The sequence below is a fragment of the Mus caroli genome, chromosome 15 (genome assembly GCF_900094665.2).
Source record: "Mus caroli chromosome 15, CAROLI_EIJ_v1.1, whole genome shotgun sequence".
NCBI classification, from domain to species: Eukaryota; Metazoa; Chordata; class Mammalia; order Rodentia; family Muridae; genus Mus; species Mus caroli.
The window spans coordinates 20,310,706-20,337,136 of record NC_034584.1 but is presented as its reverse complement, the minus strand read 5'-3'; positions in this window follow the sequence as shown (position 1 = coordinate 20,337,136).

Sequence of the window (26,431 nt, the reverse complement as noted above, 5' to 3'; positions counted from 1 at the left end):
ACACACACACACACACACACACACACACACACATGCTTAAATATATAAACACAGCTGGCTCAGTTTCCTTAGTATTACATGTATGTATGTATGTATGTATGTATGTATGTATGTATGTATATGATTGAAGGCTGACAACTTGGTATTGGATCACCTATTAGGAGGCTAATCCTAGGGGAATACTATTTCTCCTGCTTGAAGCATTCCTTACTGGCTCACAGTTTTTTCAATGTGTTTTGATCTTATTCATCTCTTCTCCCAACTCTTTCCAGGCCCACCTTTACCATTACTGTGCAGTTTTCCACTAGAGTGATTAACTCACCAGGAGCTACAGTTTTAAAGAAAAATGACTCTCCATCTCTTGGCAGATTTCAATTACCAATAATCCCTCAGCTAAGGGCAGAGCTAAATTCCTATTTCCCCTCTCCATGCTGGGATTTGATTGAGCTTAGGCAGGTTTTGTTTGAGCTGTCATAATCTCAGTGGGTTCATTCTGGAAGCATCCCTGCTGTATCTAGCAGACACCATTTCCTTGTATCCATCTACATTCCCCATCTCTTAGAATCTCTTTGTCCCTTTGTCTGAAATAATTTCTGAGCCTTGGGAGGATAATGTGTGGTATAGATGTCCATTTTAATGTTAAGCACTTTATAGCCTTTTATTCTCTGCACTGTGACCAGTTGTAGGAGCTTTTCTGACCAGGTTTGAAAGATGCGAACAATTATGTCACTGTATTTAATACAAGATCCATTCAGTTAAATAACAGTATTAGTAGAATTTATTTAATTGATGCAATTAATAGGTTTAATTCTCAAAATCAACACCTCTCTACTTCCTCTATGCCCTACACATACTAGGAAATACAAAGTGCTGTGTTAAAAAGGAAATCTCCCTTCCATCTGAAACAGAATGGGAAACACTGGGAAATACTTAGAAAGGAACTTGCTATAGAGTTGTGTAGAAGGGGCCTCAGAAAGCGAACAGTTTCCATTTTCTTTCTTGATAGACTAAGGGGCAGAAAGAAAACACCTTTGTTAATTTCTCACTTTGTGCCAGGCACTGTGGAGATGTTTTACCAAGTTTTCTCGTGCTTCTTCACATTAATACTGTGAGACAGATTTCTTTTAAACCCTAATGTTAGAGGAGAACAATAAAGAATATGGGACTGTAAATAATTTATTCAAGCATATACATTGCAACTTTGTTCTTATGAAATGTTTATTCCCTGACAATCATGTCCATTTTATGCTAAATCTAATGTAGTCTCAAATAAAGCAATATTATTACACTGAGTTCAGATATTTAAAGAAAGATACATTTTTTTCCTAAATGTTTGATTCAAAATGCAACTTTTAGTTAATCAGACATCTATTTGGTATTTCTGTGGTTATTGGTTTAAATTTTACATTGTTTTAATAATAAGTAAGTATTTAATAGATTAATAAGCATAATAGTTTAAATAGATCTATAGGTGGCTTTGCACATTCTATTTTTATAAAGACAGCATTTATTGCTACTGTTCTCTAAATATTTCATATTTTCTGTTGCAGTTAAATCTTGGCATGTGAATTTTCAGGAGAATCTTGAGATGGATTGTACGTTTTCATCCTTCTCTGCCTTTCCATCAAGGATGTAATAAGGATGCTGCTGCCACAGTGAAGCCAGAAAGTGATGAGGGGATTAGCAGTCCTTCAGGGAAATGCTGCTACTGGTCACTTCATTGTCATAGAAACCACTTTGCTAGTATATAATGGGAAAAATAAACACAACTTTGCATTGCTGATTAGCATAGCCACACTTTCCGTGTCCAACCAGAAGATCCTGACAGGCTACACTGGCTGGATCTCCATGAGTTTCCTTGCCTTCATCTCTAATGATCCAATCCAGGACAACATTCATGCACCCATGTTGGTGTTTTAATTAATAGCTTGACATTCTCATTTTGACAAAAATTCATATGTTTTGATAATAACCGATCCAACCCTTATACTAATGGTGGTGGTGTATACTTAAAGCTTTTATGAGAAACAGAAGCAAAGTAATAAGTACTAAATTTGCGATAACATCTGCTTTCATGAAAGGATTTATGAATTCATACAAATATGAAAGGTACAGGTGTATTTTGCTCAAGCTGTTTTGGCTCTGATATTCACTTGGTGTGCATGGGTGTGTTTGTCTATGTTCTTACACATACAAGGGAATGATTCTTGTGCATCAATGTGGAAAAGGATTTTTTTGTGTGTGCTCAATCAGAAACTGATATCCATATAGACACCAACCAGCTTAATGGCCTCCCCGAACTCTATTTTCCTATTTCTTAGGCAGTACTCATTTAACTAAGGCATGATAGAGCCCAGCTGAGCCTTCCCCTCTTTGTTTAGCTTAACAGGACAGGTCAGTGCTTTGCAGATGGTGCATTTTCAGATTAATAATCCTGTTGAGGGCATCTAACAGCAGTAGCTATTAGATGATGTCATTTGAGATTTGATTTGCTTCCTAGGTTAAGAGACACAGATCTCATTTGCAGTGTAAAATACCTAGCGTCATGAAAAGAAGGCCTTCTGCTTTGCTCTCTCACCCAAAGACATGTTTGCAGAGTTACAAATCAAGGTTACAGTAACAGTCATCAAACTGCAGAAAACTGAAACCACAGATTGAATTTTTCAGACCCTTCTCCCACTTATTAGGTTATAACAAGCAGTAACTGCGATAGTAGGGGCATTGGTATCTTTGCATCATGTTGGGAAAAATAGAATTCCCTGGTATTACAGCTGCACTTTTGATTTGTCATTTATTTGGAATAAATAGAGGGTGGTATGCCAGTTGCTATGGAAACCAGCCCTACTTTGGAGCAGCGTAAGACCTTTAAGCACGTTTGAAATTGCTTCCTTCTCATTATGTTTCTGTGCTAGAAAACATGTAGTGTGCAATTAAATAGAAATGAAGGTTTAATTAAAAAATTAAATTACATTTTCTAGATTGTCCTCTGTGTGCAATAAACTTAAGAGAGAGCATTGATATGGACAAAGCTGATTGGATGAGTATGTGAAAAAAAGAAAAAAAATTGTAATCTTACAAATCTCTCTCTTTGTTTCTGTGTGTGTGTGTGTGTGTGTGTGTGTGTGAGAGAGAGAGAGAGAGAGAGAGAGAGAGAGAGAGAGAGAGAGAGAGAAAAGGGGGCAGAGGAAGGGGTGAAAAGATATATTTCAGTAACTATAGCTACATAATAATCTCTTTCATAGCTATTTATTAAAATATACCAATTCCATATTAAGCATGTATATATATATATATATATATACACACACATATAAATTTGTAGATTATAACTGATACCAATTAAGTTAAATAATTATGTTGAGACAGGAAAATCCTTTTTGCCAAAAGATTTAGAGATTATATTTAACAGAAATCGGTGAAAATATTAATTGGCAAATAGCCTGAAATTGCATGCATATCAATTAGCTAGAATATAAATATTTTGCATGAGGGAATATGTTTTCAAAATAGGAAAATGTGGTTTGTTGAAAATGAAATGGTATTCTTGGGCTCTGAAATCGAAACTTATTTAGTTTACATGTAGACTACTTGTTAATGTAGACACATATGTAGAGGTAAGTAGTCAAAATGAGGCAAATCTTAGTGAGAACCATACACACCATCTACTCAGTCTCCTGCACTCACAAGGTTTCAAGGGATTTCACATACAATAAACCATCTGTACAGTTCTGAGATAAGGAATGCAGGGCAGCTACTGTTTCCATGCTATACATAAATGATTCACACAACGCCATCTGACTTACCTGTGAACAACCAGGGAATCAATGCCTTCTGAATTCCAATCCTGTAGACTTCCTATCTGTAGACTAAATTTTGGGAGAATGTCCTGTTTACTTAGATAATGCAAAGATAGCATAAAGTGCTAGGATCATTATATATATTGGCTTTCAGATTTGCAGAAATTGTACCAAGTACACTTTAAAATTAAAATTTATCATTTTTGAAAATCACTCTCTCTCTCTCTCTCTCTCTCTCTCTCTCTCTCTCTCTGTGTGTGTGTGTGTGTGTATATGTGTCATATAGATTTAAAAGTAGTTTTCTGGTACGTGTACATAGCTTCTGTGTGCTTGTCATGATTTATATGTGAATTACTGCATGCCTGCTGCTGTGGTCTATAGGATTACCATTTTGTGAGTGTGATGTCTCCACTTAACTAGGTGCTATTTATGGTTAGTAGTTCTTTGCTCGATCAATCCCAGACTACAGAGGAGCCCTTGTGGCACTGAAATCCTGTGCTACAGAAAAGATTGCATGGAGAACTGCAAAAACAATTTCTCTGTAATAGCAGGATGCTTGCTGGTGGTGAACAGCTGCTAACCCAGCAGTGATGCGACCTTCAGATGGCTGCTATGATTGTGTTCACAGCATGCTGAGACTTACCCAATTCTGTTTAAGCACAGTGAAGCCATAGCCCATTCTTCGGTAGTATGCTGCCTTCATCCTAGTGAATACAGATGCTTTCTTAAGCAGGATGTTTTATGCTTCTGAGAAATAAAAAATATGTTGTTCAATGCACAATAGATACTTTAACCATATTCCTTTCAGAAATTTGCATTTTGTAAATAATGACCAAGCATTCCTCCTGGCTGTCAACTCTTAAAGGCTTCCTTTATATAAAATAACTGGTTAGGCATTTGATTTTCAAAAAGATCAACTAAGTAATCTACTGATAAGATATATCAAGATGTTTTGTCTAAGAAAAGGGATGTCAGGATTTAATAATGCCTCTGTCTGCCCTTGGCAGAGTAGTATCATGGCAAATGTGAACACAGGAGCAAGGGGGAGCCTAGATGTGTTGGTGATGTTTCTTTTGTTTTTTTAAAAAAGCTACGTTTAAGAAACTTCCCACTAGGTGTTTTTCACAGTGGCACTGGTACCTGGGCCTCTAGAGTTTTAGAGCTACTCTGAAATAACAGGTGCTTTCCTTTATATTAAATTTGAAAATGGGAAAAATTTATCAAAAATTAAAAAAAAATAAACATTATGAGACTAGGATAAAGGAAAAAGGGATGCTTCAGCAATGCCACTCTAAAGTCTGGCCTAATTGGCTGTGCAGGTGAGCCACTCAGGTGGACCATGGAGCTGCACCAGTAGATTGTGTTCTTGTCTAAATTAGGTTTCAAAGCCGCTAAGTACTTAACTACATTTGTACCATATAAAAAGAAGTGTGGACCCTATTTCTAGTTAGTCTCCCACACTAAACTCATTTTAACATATGATGAAGGTCCAACATTAAACACAATGTAAAAGGTCTCCATCCTGGAATAACATTCCTTTTTATTACATGTCATGTGTACTTATCCAGAAAAAAAACATAGAAATTTGTTGACTAAAAAGACACAGCCAATAAAGGATAAGAATCATGCCGATTTGTTTTTATTGTCAAGTTGACACCACAGAGAGTCACCACGGAAAGGGAGACTCCAATTGTACAACTTCTTTGGTCATCTTGGCTTGTGGCCATGTTTGTGATAGAATGTCTTGATTGGTAATTTATGTGGGAGGGTCCAATTTGAGACAAGTGGCACCATCCCCAGTGAGCATGTGCCAGGGAGCGAGCCAGTAAGCAGGGTTCCTCCTTGGGCTGCCTTAAAGTTTCTGATTGACTTGCTTCTCTGATGTCTTTTGAGGATAGGGTGATCTGGAAGTATAGTATGAAACAAACCCTTTCCTCTCCTAAGTTGCTTTTGCTCACCATGTTTTTCACGGTCACAGAATGAAGCAGAACAGGAATTGGCTTTGATAAAAGAAAATAAAATGTAGGATTAGACCAAGAGAAATAAAAGGGAATTGATTTTGAAACTTATCTAAATGATTGTAATAGTTTAGTGATAATTTAGATTTATTTTAAATAATAGTTTGCTTTATCATCAATGCATGAGAGAATAAATATTTCATAGTACCTAGCTATTTATGCACATGTATAAGGTACAGTTTGATATTTCAAAATATTACACAAATGATGATTTTACCAAGGTAAGTGTCCTTTCATCTACTTAGTCTTAATCTTTTTTTGCTATTAAGAACATTCTAAATCTTCTTTGGGACTATAATTAATTTGAATATATATCATAGGATATTGAATACAATAGTCACCCTGCTAAGCTGTAAAATACTATGCCTCTCTCCTCTGATCTGAATATATTTGGAAGCCCACTATTTAACCTATCTGGGCCCTCTAACCCTGTAACCTTTTTTGCTACCCCTGATTAACCTGTCTGTGCCTGCCCCCCTCTTTGGTATATCTGGTCTGTGCCCTACTTCTATGTAACTTGCCTGTGCCCACCCACCACTGTTAGAAATTTTAATCCAGCATCTTGGCTGCTCTGTTCACATCCAGAGATCTTCTAGGTCTGTTGATCCCAATGGAATGCAGACAAACCCTTAGTACTTACCTTTAATCTTTCTGGCTAGAATCCTTTAGTATACACCTTTCATGCCACACAATGACCTCTAATGGAGGGGCAGATAAAGATGAATCAGAGAAAGATTTGACAGAATGAGTCAGAGATAGGATATGCCCAATTCTTTTTTCAAATTCAGGGCCTCTAAGTTTTCATTAATAGTTGTTAAGTGTGTGTGTGTGTGTGTGTGTGTGTGTGTGTTTGTATGTTTGTTTGAAAATGAGCCTCATATACTCATAGGGAATTGCATTATTGGAGGGTTGACCTTGTTGGAAGAAGTATGTCTCATTCTCTTCCTGATGCTTTGGATCCAGATGTAGAACTCTCAGGAAATTATCTCTGCCTGTACATTGCCCACCATGACACTAAACCTCTGAACTGAAAGCCATCCCTAATTAAATATATCCCTTATGGGCTGCCTCTGAATTCGTTGTGTATTGGCCACTTGCAGCTTGGCAGGGAAACTAACCGTAAGACTGGTTTGTTTCCCAAGTGAGACTCCTTGGAGTGAGGGATGCAGTGTATGTGTACCCAATTCTCTCAGTCCTAGGACCCTATGTTGCATAGACCCAAGCAATCTCTGTGCTTGTCTCTGCAGTCCCTGTGAGTACATATGTATGCCAGCCCTGTTGTGTCTAGAATGCCTTGTTTTCTTTCTGTCTTCCACCCCTTCTGGCTCTTACACTATTTAAGCTTCCTCTTGCCTAGAGTTCTCTGAGACCTAAGGGGAGAGATTTATGGGAGACCTCTCATGTGGTTTGAGTGTTCCAAGGCCCTCTGCACATAAGTAACAGTTGTGACTCTTGGTCTTCATTTGGGACTCCTAAAGAGGGAACAGGGGCTGTATCCTACTCTGTTGCCTTTTTCCTTAACTGGGCTGCCTTGTCCAGGCTCAATTGAAAAAGATGTCCCTACACCTACTACAACTTGATATGCCATGGCTGGTTGATATTCAATGGGAGAAAAAGTGTAGGAGGGTGAGTCGGAGAGAGGGGAAGAAAGAGCGGGATGCTGGGAGAAGAGGAAGGAGGGAAGCTGTGATCTGAATGTAAATAAGCAGATAACTTAATAGGAAAATAAGATTGCTTGCATTTTTTTTTTTTTGCCCAAACAGTACAGGTAGATACAGTTTAAAATTCAATTAGAGAAATGAGTCAATTAGTTTTAGTTGAAATCTTTTTTTTTGATTTTCTTAAATACTCTATAGTTATCTCTTTACAATGATCAGTAGAAGAATACAACCAGGCTTTAAAGTATATTTTACTATTTCACATGACTCAAACCTAAATTGCTCATTACAATTTCATTCTTTTGTGTAAATAGGAAGAAAAGACTTGGGAGCTACAATTTGACCAAATAGCTGAATGATTGCCTATAAATTGACTTTCAGTTTCATCCAAGTAAGTTTTACAAGTTATACAATCATGGTTTAAACCATATTTTAAAACAAACCAGCCCTCTACTTCTCAACAGTTGATCCTAAAGAGTAGGCATACATGGTGACCCCAATTGCATTAATGTCCAAGAGCATGAGGCCAATTTGGGTTACCTGTTCTCTTTCTCTGTAACTCTCACATAGTATATAAATATTAAATCTGGGCATGGTGGTTCACACCTTTACACCCAACACTCGGGAGGTAGAGGCAGGACATCTTAGCATTCAAGGCCAGCCTGGTCTACATCGTGAGTTTTAGGCCATCCAGGAATATAAATTGAGATTCTCTCTCAAAAATAAACAAATAAATCCCAATAAAACAATAATTATAAACAGTTTTTATCACTTTTTTGTAAGCCTAATCAATTTACATAATTTTAACGTAGTTAGTCTTCACAAAATATCATGAAGCCCACTCATGAATGGCAATTTAAAGAAATGAATCAGCTTAGAATGTTTTTATTTGTCCAGAAATGAAGTCTCGATTCCAATCCAGGTAACCAAGGATTAAATAATGATTCCTATGCACACTACAAAGATGAGATCTAATTTTCCAAGATAATTGGATTAAGGATTTTCCAAAACCTTAAAATTTTAAGTTTTACTTATTATGGACATAATGTTCCACTTGGAGCTTGTCTTGAGTAATGTCACCCATGACATTCACAGTTCAGTGCTGTAGAAGAGTGCACAGACATGGAGACTGAGTTATTTCAGACAATTTTAGAGGGAAATCTAATCTGACCATTGGGTCCCAACGACTTAAATTCCTCTCATATACAAAAGTCACTTACAGCCTTCCATGTTACTCAAAGTATTATCTGTATGCATCAGCAATTCTAAGTCTAGGATCTCATAATCTACAGCAAACCTAGATAGGAATATGCTCCAGTAGCTTATTGGTAGTTCTTGTGTCCAAAAATCTGTTAGGTTTAATAGAATACCTGTTCAGGGTTAGATAATGCACAAGAATAGTCACTATTCAAAAGATGAAAAATAAATTAGTGGCCGATGGGAGTCTTTGTTTTAAGTCAATTCTTGGATGCAGCTGGGCATCTGATGGGAACATTTACCATATTCCCTTCATCTACATAATGGAGTACTACTAAGCCATTAAAATCAATGAATTAATGAAATTCTTCTTCTTCTTTTTTTTTTTTATGTAAAAGCATGAGGTAGTTCAATGACGGAGCTCCGGGCCTACACGTATCTCCCGCAGGAGACAGAGGTGTCAACCGACCACATGGCGGAGCCATAATGGCAGAGCTCTGGGTCTGTTGCACTCACCTCGTCAAGGAAAAACGCAACACAGTCGGATTCTTCTCAACAGCTTTATTTCAGGAACACCTCGATGCCACGGGAACTCTGAGAACCCAGGGAGAACTGCTTATATACACCCCAGCACTGGGGAGGGCTATGTGTCCTCCTGGGATTGGTCAGTCTGCTGGCACTTTAATTTGTATGCACCCGCTCGGGAGGGGTTGGTGGGCTAGTGCCTGCACAGTGGCATTTACAGTGATGGTGTACCAGAGGCCGGCGCCATCTTTTAGGCACCTGGCTGCCTACATCTTTCCCTTTTTTGTTTAATAATATGATGCTGGACTAGGTCTGGGCAAGTCTGTCCATCGGCCACGGCTCCTGTCTTAGGTTGATCCTTTCATGTCACAGCCTTACCTGCCCTATCGCTTCCAGGCCCCATGTCTTAGGTTGGTCTGTGCATAAGGAAAGTTGCCTGTCACTGGATACCATGGATCTGTGTGACTACAACTGCCAGACAACCTAGGGCGAACTCTTAATTTTTTTAAAGAGGCCAGCCAAACATTGGGAGATGCGCCATCTTTAATCGCCATCAATGCTTGGTACACCACTGTCTTATACTGAGTGTGCTCTTGTTTGAGTTGACATAATAGCCAGATACAAAAGACACAACCCAGGAGGACCACTGCCCCCCAGGTCAACATTCCCGCCCATTCCTTAAAAAATGAGAAGGCATTGGTGATCCAGGAGGTGAAGTCCCCGAAGGTGACTGGGTCCAGTCGAGTGCTGTTGAGTTTGGCAATCTGGAGGAGCAGCTTTCTGGACAACTGCTCCGCTTTAGCCAACCAATTTCCTACTCAGATAAGAGGCGAATTTGTTCAAGAGACTGAGAGAAATTAGCTTGTACAATTTTATACAAGGGGCACCAATGGGCATAGGTGGCAAACATTTCAAAATCTACTATAGGCACAAAGGTGGGAAATTTCACAACCACAGCAGTATACCCTGCCAACATTCTGCTAAAAAACATTTCCTTCCGGAACTATTACAATCTATATCTCTGTCGGGGGGAGCAATTTTCGCGTCAGCCTCTCTGGTACCCAAATCCGGTGTTCTTGACCCTGTGGAAAAACACAAACAGCTCTCCTGGACCTCGAAATAATGGGATCTGGGCCATACCATTTTCCAGTTAGGACATCTTTCCATTTGACNTCCTGTTTAAGGATAGGCAAGGTCATGGCATGCCTATCTGCAGCCGAATGACCATGTTCGTCCAGAATTTGAAAATTTAAAGTGGGGGCTGGCGAGATGGCTCAGTGGTTAAGAGCGCCGACTGCTCTTCCGAAGGTCCAGAGTTCAAGTCCCAGCAACCATGTGGTGGCTCACAACCATCCGTAACGAAATCTGATGCCCTCTTCTGGAGTGTCTGAAGATGGCTACAGTGTACTTACTTATAATAAATAAATAAAACTTAAAAAAAGAAAAAAAGAACAATGTAAAAACTAACATTATTTTTTAAAAAAATTAAACTAAAGAGGGCTAAAGATAATTGTTCTTTGGGTGGCTGGCCATCGGCGATTCCCCCTTTTTGTTTTTGTAAGAGTGCTTTTAAGGTTCGATGTGTTCTTTCCACAATGCCTTGGCCCTGTGGATTGTAGGGAAGGCCAGTAGAGTGACTAACCTGCATTATTTTGCAAAAGGTTTGGAATGATTTTGATGTATATGTGGGGCCATTATCAGTTTTTAAACTATCTGTGGGGCCATTATCAGTTTTTAAACTATCTGGCCTTCCCCAAGCTGCCCAGGCTTCTAGGCAATGGCCAACCATGTTGCGGGATTTCTCACCGGACATGGGGGAGGAGAAAATGACACCTGAACAGGTGTCAATTGAAACATGAACATATTTTAATCTTTCAAATGCTGAGACATGAGTAACATCCATTTGCCACAGTTTTAAAGGAAGCAATCCATGAGGGTTAATACCAACATGAGGAGGGTGGTGAAATTGTACNCACTGTGGGCATTGTAACACCACATCTCGTGCTGAGGTTCGAGAGATATCAAATTTCTGCTGAAGTGTGGCAGTAGGAACATGATACAGTCGATGAAAATCTTTTGCAAGCTCCAGTGGGGTGGCGTGAAAAATAAATTCCATGCAAGTGCTAGCGTTCACTAAGGCATTTCTTTAGGGCCTGGCAATGTAGAGTAAGCTCGAATATGTTGAATAAAGAATTTATGTGTTCTTTTTAAAATCAATTTTTGTAACTCTAATAAGATGGTGCACACAGGGCTGGTAGGTCTAACGGGTCCTGCAATTTCTAATGCACACACTACATTTACTACATAAGCCGAATCAGAGACTAGATTAAAAGATTCCTTAAAGCTTTGAATACTTCCAACACAATTTTACATTCAGTAAGTTGTGGGGTGCCAGGATTGAATTGAAAAAGAACGGGTTTTTGAGAATTAACTACATAGGCACCAACACCTGTTTTAGAACCATCTGTATAAATATCCAATGCACCCGATATGGTTTTAGATGCTGGGACTTTGGGGAAAATCACTGGATGTTTACTAAAAAATTGTAGCAAAGGATCTTTGGGATAATGATTCTCTAATTTCCCATCAAAACTACAGCGCAATAGGACCCAATCATCTATCAAAGAACTTAGGCTCTGTATTTGATTAGCATTATAAGGTGTAATGATTTTCTGAGGGGGTGCTCCAAAATGTTGAATACACGATTTAATGCCTAAAATTGCTAATTGAGCTACAGCAATGGGATAATATTCAAGGGTTTTATTGGGAGACATATGAGGATAAATCCACAATAGAGGACCTGACTGCCACAACACTCCTGTTGGTTGACGGAATGTCTTCAAAACACATAGGAGGATGTCCTCTCCTTCTTTCCATCTATACAGTTTGGCCTTTTCTAAACACCTTTCTACCTTTTCTAATGCTACTCGGGCCCCAGGGGTGAGAGCACGAGGTGACGAAAGCCGTGGATTCCCCTTCAATATATCGAAAAGAGGGATTAATTCAAAATTTGATAGCCTCATATATGGACGAATCCAATTTATATCACCTAGCAATTTCTGGAAATCATTTAATGTTTTTAAATGATCTTTANGTAATTCTATCTTTTGAGGTGTAATAAAATGTGGAATAATTCGAGCACCCAAGAACTCTCCTAAATTTCCCATTTGAACTTTATCAGGAGCTATAAATAATTGTTTCATTTTTAATTCTTTTTTCTTTTCTTTTTTGTTCTTTTTGTCCTTTTGTTGACCGATACTCCCTTTTTCATCAGGTTGGCTCTATATGCCAATCCAGATCATACCTATCCCTCTCATATTGAGCTGCCTCTTCTTCTAGGTCAGCTTCATCATCTTTACTAAGCTCCAAGTCACTGGAGTCAGAACTTGCTGAACTTATTGTTAAGTCTTTTAATGAGGGATATCTTTTTGCTATTTCCTTTTCTTTCTCACTAATTACTTTTATTTTTCCTCCCTTTTCTTTTCCTTTTTCTTTCTTGCTAGTTCCTTTTCAATTTACTTTTTCTCCCTTTTCCTTTTCTCTCTCTTTTTCGCCCCTTTTCTTTCTTTTGCTTATGTGTTTTCTATCTTACTCTGACATACTTTTTTGTTGTTCTGTGAGAATTTACTGACCTGCCTTAACTGCTTCTATCAAACAAAAGCAGAGGCCAGAAATTACAAAAAACGAAACAAAAGCGCTAAGAGCTACCCACACTGGGTCTACGGGAGAGAAAAACATATCCCCCCTCCTTTTCACCGGGGATCAATTTGGGAGACTTACCGGTACCACCGTTCCTCAGTTGAAGAGTTCTGAATCCACGAGATCCTCGGGTCCCTGTGCTGGCCACCAATTTGTTGCGCTCACCTCTTCTGGCAAGGAAAAACGCAACACGGTCTGATTCTTTTCAACAGCTTTATTTTAGGAACACTGCGATGTTACGGGAACTCCGGGAACCCAGGGAGAACTGCTTATATACACCCCAGCAGTGGGGAGGGCTCTGTGTCCTCCTGGGGTTGGTCAGTCTGCCGGCACTTTAATTTGTATGTACCCGCTCGGGAGGGGTTGGCACCAGATTCAGGCTACAATGTACCGGAGGCCAGCACCATCTTTTAGGCGCCTGGCTGCCTACACAGGTCGAACCGTATCTCACGCAGGAAACAGTGAATTCGACCCCGAGGCTTGGGTTGATTAGAAGTTACATTGCGCATATAAGTTCCAAAGCTCAGAACAGGTAGAAAAGATGAATAAAATTCTAAAATAGACTGGTGCATACTTGGTGCTCCTTCCCCATGCCCATCACTGTCTTAAATGATGTGTTTAAACCTACATGTTGTTGTAATAATAATCTGTATGCTAAGTTAAGAGGCTTGCAGGTGGTGCAGAAAGAAGTCTGGTCACAATTGGCTACAGTGAACGAGCCGGGTACCACAAAAGACATCTCACCAGTTCCAGCCAGAGATCTGATCCACAAATTAATGAAATTCTTAGGCAAATGGATGGATCTGAACCACATTTTCTGTATCCATTCTTCTGTCGAGGAACATCTGGATTGTTTCCAGCTTCTGGCTATCACAAATAAGGTTACTATGAACATAGTGGAACACATGCCCCTGTGGCATGGTGGGACATCTTTTGGGTATATTCTAAGAGTAGTATTGCTGGGTCTTCAGGTAGATCTATTTCCAATTTCATAAGGAACCTCCAGACTGATTTCCAGAGTGGTTGTACCAGTTTGCAATCCCACCAGCAATAGAGGAGTGTTCCTCTTCCTCCATATCCTTACCAACATGTGTTGTTACCTGAGGTTTTGATCCTAGCCATTCTGACTGGTGTGAGATGGAATCTCAGGATTGTTTTGATTTGCATTTCTCTGATTTCTAAGGACTTTGAATATTTATTTAGGTGCTTATCAGTCATTTGAGATTCTTCTGTTGTGAATTCTCAGTTTCATTCTATACCCCATTTTTTTAAATTGTGTTTTTTGGTTTTTTGGTGGTTAGCTTCTTGAGTTCTTTATATATTTTGGATATTAGCCCTCTATCGGATGTGAGGTTAGTGAAGATTTTTTTCCTAATCTGTAGGTTGCCTATTTGTCTTATTGACTATGTCTTTTGCCTTACAGAAACTTTCTAGTTTGATGAGGTCCCATTTATCAATTCATGATCTTAGAGCATGAGCTATTGGAGTTCTGTTTAGAAAATTCCCCCCTGTACCAATGAGTTCAAGGCTCTTTCCCACTTTCTCTTTTATTAGATTCAGTGTATCTGGTTTTATGTTGAGGTCCTTGATCCACTTGGACTTGAGCTTTTTGCAAGGTGAGAACTATGGATCTATTTTCATTTTTCAACATACAGACAGCCAGTTAGACCAGCACCATTTATTGGAGATGCTTCCATTTTTCCATTGTATATTTTTGGTGTCTTTGTCAAAGATCAAGTGTCCATAAATGTGTGGTTTTATTTCTGGGTCTTTAATTCTATTCCATTGATCAATGTGTCTGTCTGTGTAGCAATACCATGCAGTTTTTATCACTATTGCTCTGTAGTAAAGCTTGAGGTTAGGGATGGTGATTCCCCCAGCAGGTCTTTTATTGTTAAGAATTGTTTTCATGCCTCTAATCCCAGCACTCGGGAGGCAGAAGCAGGCAGATTTCTGAGTTTGAGGCCAGCCTGGTCTACAAAGTGAGTTGTCGGACAGCCACAGGGCTATACAGAGAAACCCTGTCTTGAAAAACCAAAAAAAAAAAAAAAAAAAAAAAAATTGTTTTCATTATTCTAGGTATTTTGCCATTCCAGATGAATTTGAGCATTACTCTTTCCATGTCTTTGAAAAATTTGTTGGGATTTTGATTGCATTGAATCTGTAGATTGTCATTGTAGGATGGCCATTTTTACTATATCAATTCAGTCAATCCATGAACATGGGAGATCTCTCCATTTTCTTAGATCTTCTTTGATTTCTTTCCTGATAGACTTGAAGCTATTATCATACAGATCTTTCACTTGTTTTGTTGAAGTTTCCCCAAGATATTTTATATTATTTGTGGCTATTGTGATGGGAGTTTTCCCCCTTATTTCTTTCTCAGCCTGTTTATCTTTTGTTTCAGTTCTTGACTAAAAAATAATGGTGTGCTCTGTCCTAAATATGCCTCAATACATGAATCGTTTATATATAAAGAACTATTACCTAAGAAGTGTAACATTGAACTTGAAAATACAAACTTTGAAAACATAAGTCTAGAGAGTCTCTTACCCTCCCCATCTCTCTTTTTCTCTCTGACTCTTTCTGTCTCTGTCTGTCTGTTTGTTTACACTGGAACTAGGAAAGCCATAGTTACTCAGGGTAAAATGTAAAACTTCTTTATAGTTTAGTGACTCAGGTGCTAAGATTAACTTCATTCACATATGGTTGACAAAGTAATGGTCAAATCAATCATTCTTTGAGCATTTACCAACATTACTGAATTAGAAATTGGTATGATTCTCAAATGACACTGACTGTAATTATCCACAGAGAATTTGTTTGCATGTCTTGTTTTGAGGCAAATAAAAATAGCAGAAATAAATTATTTTATCCAAGAGCATTTCCACACACTATAAACAATCTCATACCCTTTAATTACTACAAAAACATCAAAAATTGCAATGAATGAGTAAGCCAGAATGATGGGATGATCATGGGAACTGTTTTTAATAACATCACTTCAAATTCATTGTAAATTACTGGGAATGTTTCATTTAGAACTGTGTTATAGGATGATTAAGTGTGATTTGCATAATTTCCCCTAAAAAATAAGCTTAGAATATGTTAGCAAATGAAAGCACAAAAGCACATTTTAACAAAAACATTTAAGAATTAAGTATAGGAGTTAATATTTATCTTATACAATATTGTGGTAAAGACATTTGAAGTGATTTTTATACATTTATTTATTCATCTAGTCACTAAATCATCGATTCATTCAGCAAACGTTTTGAACCAATACTCTGACAAACTTCAGAATGCAAATCCTTACATAATTGCCAAGGCTGAAATTAGTTCCTTTAGAAGAGGTAATCAGTAAACAAGCACCCTGTAGTTAATTCTGAGAGCCAACCACATACTGGTGAGTCCAATGATAAAGAATTAATTGTTTTTTGGTTGAAATGTCAGTGTCTTACTATACCTATGGAGTGTCTAAATGCTGCAAGAGAGAAACCAGAGAACAACAAAACTACTGACCTTAGCATTTGTCCTCAATCTAGAAAATAACTGTTCTAGTTTCTCAAATGGGATTAATGGGCAACTTTAACTGCCCTCCGAAAGACCCAACAAGTTGCTGAAAGAGTCAGATGCAGATATTTGCACCCAACCAATGGAAAGAAGAAGCAGCTGACCCCTGTTGTTGAATTAGGGAAGGCTGAAAGAAGCTGAGAAGAAGGGCAATCCTGTAGGAAGACCAGCAGTTTCAAGTAAGCTGGACCCCAGAGATCTCTCAAACACTGGGCCACCAAACAGACAGCATTTGAGAATCATACCAATTTCTAATTCAGTACTGTTGGTAAATGCTCAAAGAATGATTGATTGGACTTTTACTTTGTCAACCATACGTGAGTGAAGTTAATCTTAGCACCTGAGTCACTAAACTATAAAGAAGTTTTACATTTTACCCTGAGTAAGTATGGCTTTCCTAGTTCCAATGTAAACAAACAGACAGACAGAGACAGAAAGAGACAGAGAAAAAGAGACAGGAACCCTGGTCTGTGTTCATTCAGAGATGATGCACCTAACCCTGAAGAAACTGGATGCCCCAGGGAGTTTAGTAGTCAGGTGTGGTGGGGGATGGGTTGGGGCATCCACATGGAGACAGGGTAGGGTCGGGAGGAGGTGTGGGATGTGGAACAGTCAGAGAGTGGATGGGGGAGTAAAATATGGAGTGTAAAAAATAAAAAAAATAAAAAAGACTAAACTAAATCAATTATAACAAAAAATATTCATACTCTAGGACACTCAAGTATAAAGGAACACAGCTCATTCATTGTCTTCTCAACTTGCAGGGTTGTTAAGAGTCTCAGTTGGTGAGTGAAAAACATTCACACCATTCTTTCTAAGCTGTCTCCATTGGGCAGAGGTAAGCTAAACTGTAGCAGTCTTGTGAGGAGGCCAGGAAACATCTTAAATTATATGTCTATAGCCAGCATCACCATCTTCCCAGAGAAGGAATCTGGAGGACCAACAGTTTTCCAGGGCTTTGCATTGATTTTCAGAAACAATTGTTACTCTAAACACAATCAAACATAAAGAACTGCTAAAACATTTTGTAAAGTTTAGCAGTTCACTAGTGCAACAATCTCTTTAGTCTAAGGACTGCCACCAGAGTTTTGTGATGAGAATAAATCTCTTGAAACAAATCATAGCCTTCAAACCAAAAGATCTGGGAGTAATAGGTTATGTATTAAATAAGAAGAGTGTCAAGGATATTACATGTGTAGCTTCTGGGAGCAAAATATTTGTTTTTAAACATCAGTAGCATAGTGCCAATCATTTTACCACCCCTGCAGAAACCTCAGGAGAAGACAGAAAATTAATTATAGAAAGGAGGTTAGTTTAAGATTTATTATATAAAGATATTTAAAAGAACTAACATAGAAACATGTAGTCCAAATTTTTACTTATGTTAGAAACAATCTTAAACATTTTGGTTGTCTTTTTCTTTATGTATAGTTTTATTGACAAGTATCACACACATATTAAAGTCTACTGACTAATATTATACATCACAACATTTATAATATATAAATGTTCTAATACAATTAAACTTTCTTCTCTCTAAATGTATTTTCTATCATTTAATGTTAACTTTTAATATTTTAATTATCATGACTAGGTAAAGTTTAGTTTAATTTCTATTTTTTATCCTACAGATAACTTCAGTTGTGAAATTTTTCAAATGTTTTCTTGAAACTTTAGTAAAGATTCTTCTATTCTTTCTATCACAGCTCTGAACCCCTCAATAATAATTTCTAATAAATTCTCTGACAGTGCATCTGATCCGGTTCATTGCTACCAACATCTCCCCATGCGTTTTTACTCTTCTCCTTCATCAGATGCTAGCCCTGGCAATTTTAATATTGCTGCAAGGCTGCAGTACAGACCTTTTTTTTCTCTCATGTTGGATTTCTACTATTTCCATATTTGTTCATTATATACTCTTCATTTGAAGAAAGACTGCTTCTATTGATTTATGTGAAATGAACCTTAGATTTAATACTATAACAAATGGGTAGAATAATCAATAAATGACATTTTTCTATTTTATTTCAATTATCTTTATTCTTGAGAATTTTATGCATGTCTATGATGAAACATTGTGCACATAAGCCCCACCCCTTGTCTGTGCCTCAATTCCACCAAGTGTCCAGAAGCTCCAATTTCATGTTTTCTGTTGTATTGTTATTGTTGTTATTAATAATTCCCTAAATCCAGCTAGTGCTCACATGTAGTAGTGTAGGACCTCTCACTAGATCATAAAAAAATCTACCAGTGGCCACACATTTACAAAGACAAATACTTCTCTCAGCAGCCATCAATTGCAAATAGCTCTTCACTAAGGGGGTAGTACTGCTCCAACTGTGTTAGAAATTTGATCGGATTGATATCCTACAGGTGTGGGCAGGTTGCCACAGCTCTTGTGAGTTTAGGAGTGCTACAGCAGTGTCAAGAGCAGATGTGTGCATGTCATACCATTCCATACTGTCATCCTGTTCTTATATTGTTCCCTCCTGTTTCATGATATCACTTAATTAGATATGAGGCCCAGTCCTCAGCATGGAATTCCATGTCTTGTACTGTAATCCTGGAGAAAACCCCATGGCTGGGAGGTTATAGGCCATAGTTTTGGAACAAGCTACTGTCACTTTGCTAAATGGTCATATTGTAAAATTATCTTCTAAGTGTTTATCTTTATATTTATAAACATACACTCATCTCAGCCTCTGTCTGGGAATAAGTGTTGGCATAAAAGACTATATTTCTTCTTAGAACTTTGTGAAGTAGGGGCTATTAAAAGAAAGAAAAGGCAGCCTAAGTTCTGGTAAACAGGAATTAAAATGTCATTTTTCTGAAGATTAATGGTAACATGACACACACAATACTAAAACGTGCAGATTGTATAATTAATTGGCATAAGAATTAAATTAAATCCCCCAAAATAGTGACATAAAATTAGATTTCCTTCTCATTAAAGAAACCCTTTCTAATGCTCAATAAGGTAAAACAAATTCTCATATATTGAAGCCAATAAAAATAGCCATTGTGGATGCTTCAGTGCTTCTTAGAAGGGTGAATGAAACACTCACAGGAGGAAATATGGAGACAAAGTGTGGAGCAGAGAGTGAAGGAAAGGCCATTCAGGGACTGCCCCACCTGGGGGTTCATCCCATATATAGCCACCAAACCAGGATGTTATATTGGATGCCAGGAAGTACTTGATGATAGAAGCCTGATATGGCTGTCTCCTGAGAGGCTCTACCAGAGCCTGACAAATACAGAGGAGGAAGCTCGAAGCCAACCACTGGACTAAGCTCTGGGGTCCCCGATGGATGAGATGGAGAAGGGACTGAAGGAGCTGAGGGAGTTTGCAGCCCCAATGGAGAGAGCAACAGTGTCAACACATCAGACCCCCTGGAACTCCCAGATTTGGACCACCAACCAAAGAGTACACATGGAAGGACCCATGGCTCTGGCCACAAAATGTGGTAGAGGATGGCCTTGTTGGCTATCAGTGGGAGGAGAGGCCCTTGGACCTGAGGGTGTTCAATGCCCCAGTGTAGGGAAATGCCAGGGCAGAAGGATGGGAGAGGGTGTGTGTGTGTGAGCAACCTCATAGAGGCAGGGAGAGGGGGATGGGATAGGGGGATTTCGGAAGGGGAGATCTGGAAAGGGGAAAACATTTGAAATATAAATAAAGAAGATATTCAAGAAAAAAATAGCCGTTGATCATACTGCTCCCGTCTTATTTTGTTATTTAATGATAACCTGTAGTTACTAGAACTGGAAATAAATCTTCAATGTTATTTGTAGGCTTGAGATTGATAGCATATCTGTCAATATTGCAGGAGAAAGCTGTTCACAAAAATGAATGCCCATTTTGGCATCTGAAATAAGTATTTCCACATTGTGAAAATCGCATATATATGGAATGAGTGATGGTGAGAAACATGTGGTAATTCATTTCTTACTTCTGTCCATAGACTAAAAACTAGAAGGGACCACAGGAACAAACACATAATAACATCGTAGATCATCCGTTTTAGAAGCCTGATCACTCTACTAACAGAAAAATTTTACATTAAAGAAATATCTGATGTTGAAATATCTGGATAAATATAGGATATATAAATGATGAGATAAGTTTATGATACATTGTCATACTAAAAATTATGTTTTAAAAGCAAGAGACACATTCATCATTCCAAGTTAAAAATAGAAACATGCATTCCATTGGAGTTGGTTCTAACATTCTGCATCTAATTTTTTCATCAAAAGGAGTAACATAGGAGGAACACTGAATTGATTCAGCAGGCTGCCTCTGTGTGTGTGTGTGTGTGTGTGTGCAGTATTTGTAACAATATTTAAGGAGAGGAATTGTGGAGACATAGAAAGATTTGCATAGAAGAAGGTTAAGTAGAAATGATGTAAATAGAGTAGTCATGTATAAACTCTCAAAAATATTTTAAATATTAAATTTGAAAAGAAAAAAGAATAACTATGAAATGAGTTATAACACATAAAATAATGAAGACTCAATAAATTCTATATGTTGCTCAAAATGTCAAATTGGCAAGAATAGAAAAGCAACTAATAGAGGAAGAAGAATTATAGACTTATTAATAATTAACTAATTATTTAATTAATTTGCAGATTTCATAATGCTTGTAAATTCAGACAAGGCTCAGCAGTGGACCCTAAAATCCCTGGGTGAAAAGCTAGTGGAGACTACTCCCAAAGTGTGAAAGCACTCCGTCAGAGCCTGATAACTCTAAACGGAAGGAGAGTTCTATAACAGAGTAACCTGGTGGTCTCCTTCCAGAAATGTGGTCAAGGAGCATCTAGATCCTAGCTATGAAATGTGAGGAAATGTCAATTCCAAGTCATCTGTTGTGAAGGTAGACTGAGTATTGCTTGGCCCTTACTTGGGTGTAGGCATCAAAGGATTATATGAAAAATATCTGACGGGTCGTTTTTTTCCTTTGTCCTTGATGATTGTACAAGCTTTTACGCTGTTCCTTGAAGGTGACCGGCTGAGCGCTTTAATCTTCTGTCCACCGGACTTTATAACATGTCTGTTTAAGTGTGGATGTCTCATAGTAGTGCTGCCATTCCACCCTTTTTGTGGCATTTCCCTAATGCCTTGGGACAATTTGAGCTTTTTCACACTCTTTTGGAGAACCTCCCACCTACCTGTCTTGCCCCTTTCCCAGGCTTCAGTACACACACACACACACTCACACACATACGCATGCACGCACACAGAGGTGGGGGTGGGGTGGCCCTTGTTGAAAAGCCCTTTCCTTTCCAACGTGCAGTGTGAGGCTTAGACATCATAGTTGTGGTGGCTTCTATTTTCCTGTGCTAGAAGTCTTCTTCCAGAATTGAGTTTAGTCTTAAGTTGTGCTCCAAACCAACTTAAGACAAAGGATGAAGGTCTTCAGCAGTATTGGCTACCGAGGAAGGTCTATCCCCGTCAGTTTTACTCTATCTCATTCCTCCTGCTCTCTATGGAATGCTTGACATATAGACCTAGGAAGTGACTTCAAATGAAAGGGACTGAAGTGATTCCCCAACCTTCATAGGCTGGAACTCCTCCAGGAAGGAAAACCCACTAAAGTCAAAGTCACTCTAGAAAATATAGTTGCCTTTACCACATATTACCTAGGAAAGGAAATTTTCTCTCTCCTATAATTTTTGTACTTATACTATTATATCATTTTATATATCTATTATATGTGTTCATCTAGCTCTTAGTTATGGAGTTCAAAATATTCTGAATAAAATTAAATAATGTACTTGGCTTGTGTTCCAGTTTTGTGTTAACTAAAACTACATGTTTACATGTAGAGCTGCAGATGTTCTTTTGTTATATATGATTCTGTTTTGTGAATTTAGCAAAAGTTATTCATTTAGGAAAAATTAACCCCCTCAGATTTTGCTAGTGTGGCATTTAAAATAAGACAAGTTGGTTTCATCTATGTGGCTTTATGTTATTAACTTAATTGTGACTTTTGGTGACTCTTACAGGTCCAGTCACTCTGTCTCCATTTTGAGCAGGTAGATACCGAAAGGATCAGTACAATCTTTCAGGACATTTTGCTAGAAACTGTATGTTCATTTTCTAGAACAAAACAGATTATGTACTTTCAGATAATAATGTTTTTGGTTTTTAAAAGCATTTTTTATATTATATATGTTTGCCTGTGTATGTATGCATGTGTCTACATGTGGATGTGTCTACGCATATTGACCACACCTATGACTTACATTCATGGAGGTCAGAAGAGAGCAGTAGATACCTTTAGAATTGGAATTACTACAAATGGTTTTGAGCCACTATGTTGGTGCTGGGAGACAAACCTCTGTCCTCTACGAGAGCAATAAGTGTTCTTCTTACCCACTGAGCCATCTCTGCAGACTGAAAACCACTAGAATTTTATCATTTTATTAAAATCAAGTATATGGGACACTGGGGCTCACGCTTCTCATTTTAAAGAGTCATATCCTTCAGTGAAATTGGAATTATGAAAACAAGAAGGATTCCTGCAGAGAAACAGCTGTTATTAGAAATAAATAATACATAACTGTTTGTACATATTTTTCATGGTTCTTGTTTTCTAGGCTGGTTTTAAATTTAACAAAAATTTAATACTTCCAAATGAGAAAGTATTTTGCTTATAATGATTAATGTACATTTATATAGTTACTAAAACATCCCTTTCTCTCTCTATATATATTTCATACTTTCATATAGCATGTTTTAAGAGTTGTTCTTGTAATCATTACAGCACAAACATTTTTCTTCTGTTATTAAAATGCATATTAGACATGGTACGATAAATGATAACAAAACTAAATGAGGAGAAAATCCTAAGGCTTACTTTTCACTGAAACTTGACAAACTGTGTCTGGGAAGAAAATTCTCTGTAATCCTCTATAGGATTTACAAGACGTACAATGTAGCAATATGTGAGTGTGTCATTTGTTTATGCATTCTGGCATTCATACTGTTTATACATTATGGCAAAATGTATTTACTTGAGTAATTTTATCACAAGGACATCAAGGACTGTAACTTCAATGTGCTTGCTTTAGAATTTACTGTAGAACAAATGTGTCCAGTGTAATTGCCTTCTCTACAATTGTTGAACATTGGACATTGAATTGGTTCCGGAAATTTCAAATTTTAAAAATGCATAACAATATACCAGGCAGTGGAGGTGTGTGCCTTTAATATTAGCACTTGGGAGGTAGTGACATGCAGATTTCTGAGTTCGAGGCCAGCCTTGTCTACAGAGTGAGTTCCAGGATAGCCAGGGCTGCACAGAGAAACCCTGTCTCAAAAACCCAAAAACAAGAACAACAACAACAACAACAAAAGTATAACAATTATGTAAATGGATCATTTTGGAGGATTAAGGATGTATCATATATACAATCACAGAAAGTAAGGGGATAAGAATGGCACATCCCCTGTAAAGTCATCAGGTTGGAATAGTCTAGATTTGAAATTAACTCGAATCTCACTTTCAATTGCTCTTCTTGAACACATACAAACTCATGGCGTCAAGTCATGTAGACAGTGGGGTCTAAGTAGCAGCAGCATGAAACATTGGGGATTAGAAAAAAGAAAAAGGTCAGATAAATGCTTATTGACTAATTATCTGACTACTCTTTTAACAGTATCAGTGTAGAGAGAAAGTGTAATCCAAGGAAGGCAAGCAAAATTGATTATGAATTCTATTATAAGCCTCCTATTAGAGACTCGTATGCCTCTTGCTGGGGTGGAAATTACAGTTATCATTTTTATTACGTGAAGTCACAGTAAAAGTGATTACCTTTTCTGAGGAGTGACAAAGTAAAAGTTAAATCACTGAAAAATTGGAGAAGGATAATTTGCTAAGAGTTAGTTAAAAATAATTGATTAAAATATGTTTATGTGAAGTTCAGCAAAGATATTTTTGCAATCTATCTTCTGTGAGTTGTCAGGTTCATAAAATAATGGTGGTTTGGGCTATTCTCTACTATGCATAAATTACTCAGTTTTTATAAAATATTATTATGCTGATATACTTATATTACCTACCTTACAGATGAAAAAGCTTAGAAGTAATTTGTTCAAAGTGACACAGGCCATAAACTGGTAATAACATTTTTTGTAGTTATACAATTTATTACCTTTTCTAACTCTGAAATGAAAACTTTTCATAGAAAAGAAAGGTATTCAGAAAAAATGTAGTTCTCTTTCATAGCAGAGGAGTAAAACTTACAGCATAAGGCATTTTCCATTTATGCTGAGACCAAACAGAGGACCAGAGAGTAACTCTGATAGTGACTATGATCAAACTCCCAAGAGTTAGAAAGTTGGAGTGATGAACACTGATGGTGAAAAGGGAAAAGAGGATTAATGTTAGACTATTATAGAGGAAAAATGAAATCCAGGATGAATTTGGATGAGGACAGAGATGATAGAAAAGAAATATTTTCATGCAATGCTCTAGAAATGGTGGTAGTCTGTCAGAATTTTCACATCTCCAGGGTGACTCAAGAAATATTTAGAAGAAACTTAACAGCAAGTAATATGTCAGACTAGAAAAATACATTTTTTTCTCCCTAAGGATCAAAGAATTCTTGGGCAGTTATCTATGGAAAAGGTTTATTATCAGTCTGGCGCAATGGTCATGAGTCTCATTACAGTTTGCTATGTTGTCAAATCAAATGTAATTTGGTTTGCAAATAGGTTACATTTTCTTTTGCCACAGAGGATGACACATGGCTGATTTCAATTTGGGAACTTAGGGAACTGTTATGGAAGAACCTAATAAAAGCAATAGGAAAAGGTAAGTGTAGAAAATATAATTATTTCAATTCATCAGCGTTTGAGGAGATGATGGTGTAGTGATAAGGAAACATTCAGACTTTTGAAAACCATAAGATCATACATATAACTTTTCTCCAAATAGTGTTTCAACTATTTTTATTTTCTGTAGCTGAGAACATTTAACTTCTGGGAAAATGTCTCCCATAGGGTCAGGATGAAAAACTAACTTATTAGTGTTGTTTTGAGTGTTATAAACCATGCTGTGTGTAAAATTTCTATAGAGTCTGAATAAAAACATATTAACCTTTTCTGATCATCTCTGAAACACTTTCAATGTTTTCAGCTTTCAAGTGTTTCAGATATTTATTTTTCTCTCACACTACATACTGGGAAATCTCATTGAAACCAAGTGTGCTAGATTCATTTCTGTTTTGTGGTAAAATATTCTCCGATAAAACCAACATTGATTGTAGGGTTATTTGGCTTAAAATTACAAGTTCTAATCCTTTATTTGGAAGAAGTTAAGGCAGGAGGCTACAATATCACATCCACAATCAAGAACAGAGAGAGCAAATATAGGATCCCTGCTTGCTTTCTTTGAGCTAGCTCAATCCTTTCTTATACTGTTCAGGACCCTCCAACTAGGGAATGGTGCCACCCAAGGTGACCTGAGACTTCTCACACAAATAAACAATCAAAATAATTCCAAAAGACATGCTCATGTACACATAGTTTTCAAAACCTTCTTTAATAAGGGTTTTTAAGTGCTTCAACTTCCCTTATAGCCCACTGACCAAAGGTAAGAGAAGACGATGTCTAATAGGGCAAAGAGGACATGGACCTGTTTAGAAGTAGTTCTTTGGGGGTGATTCTAATCTTCACCGTCAGCAGTTCAGTTCACTAACAAAACACTGAACATGAATCAGCAGCAGTGGTATGGTCCAGAAGTATCCATGAGGCTCTGGTGATATGCACAAGTCCGCTGAAGTGGCCAGAAGCAGCAGAAACACCACTAAGATTCTTTTGGTATATTTCTCTCTGCAAAGTCAAGATAAGCAAAGATAAGAGAAGAAAGCAAGGTGAACCAATGCAAGAACGTTATCAGTGAGGACCATCAAAGAAGCCCAGTGAACACCAGCAAGGCAAAGCAAGAGCAATAAATAT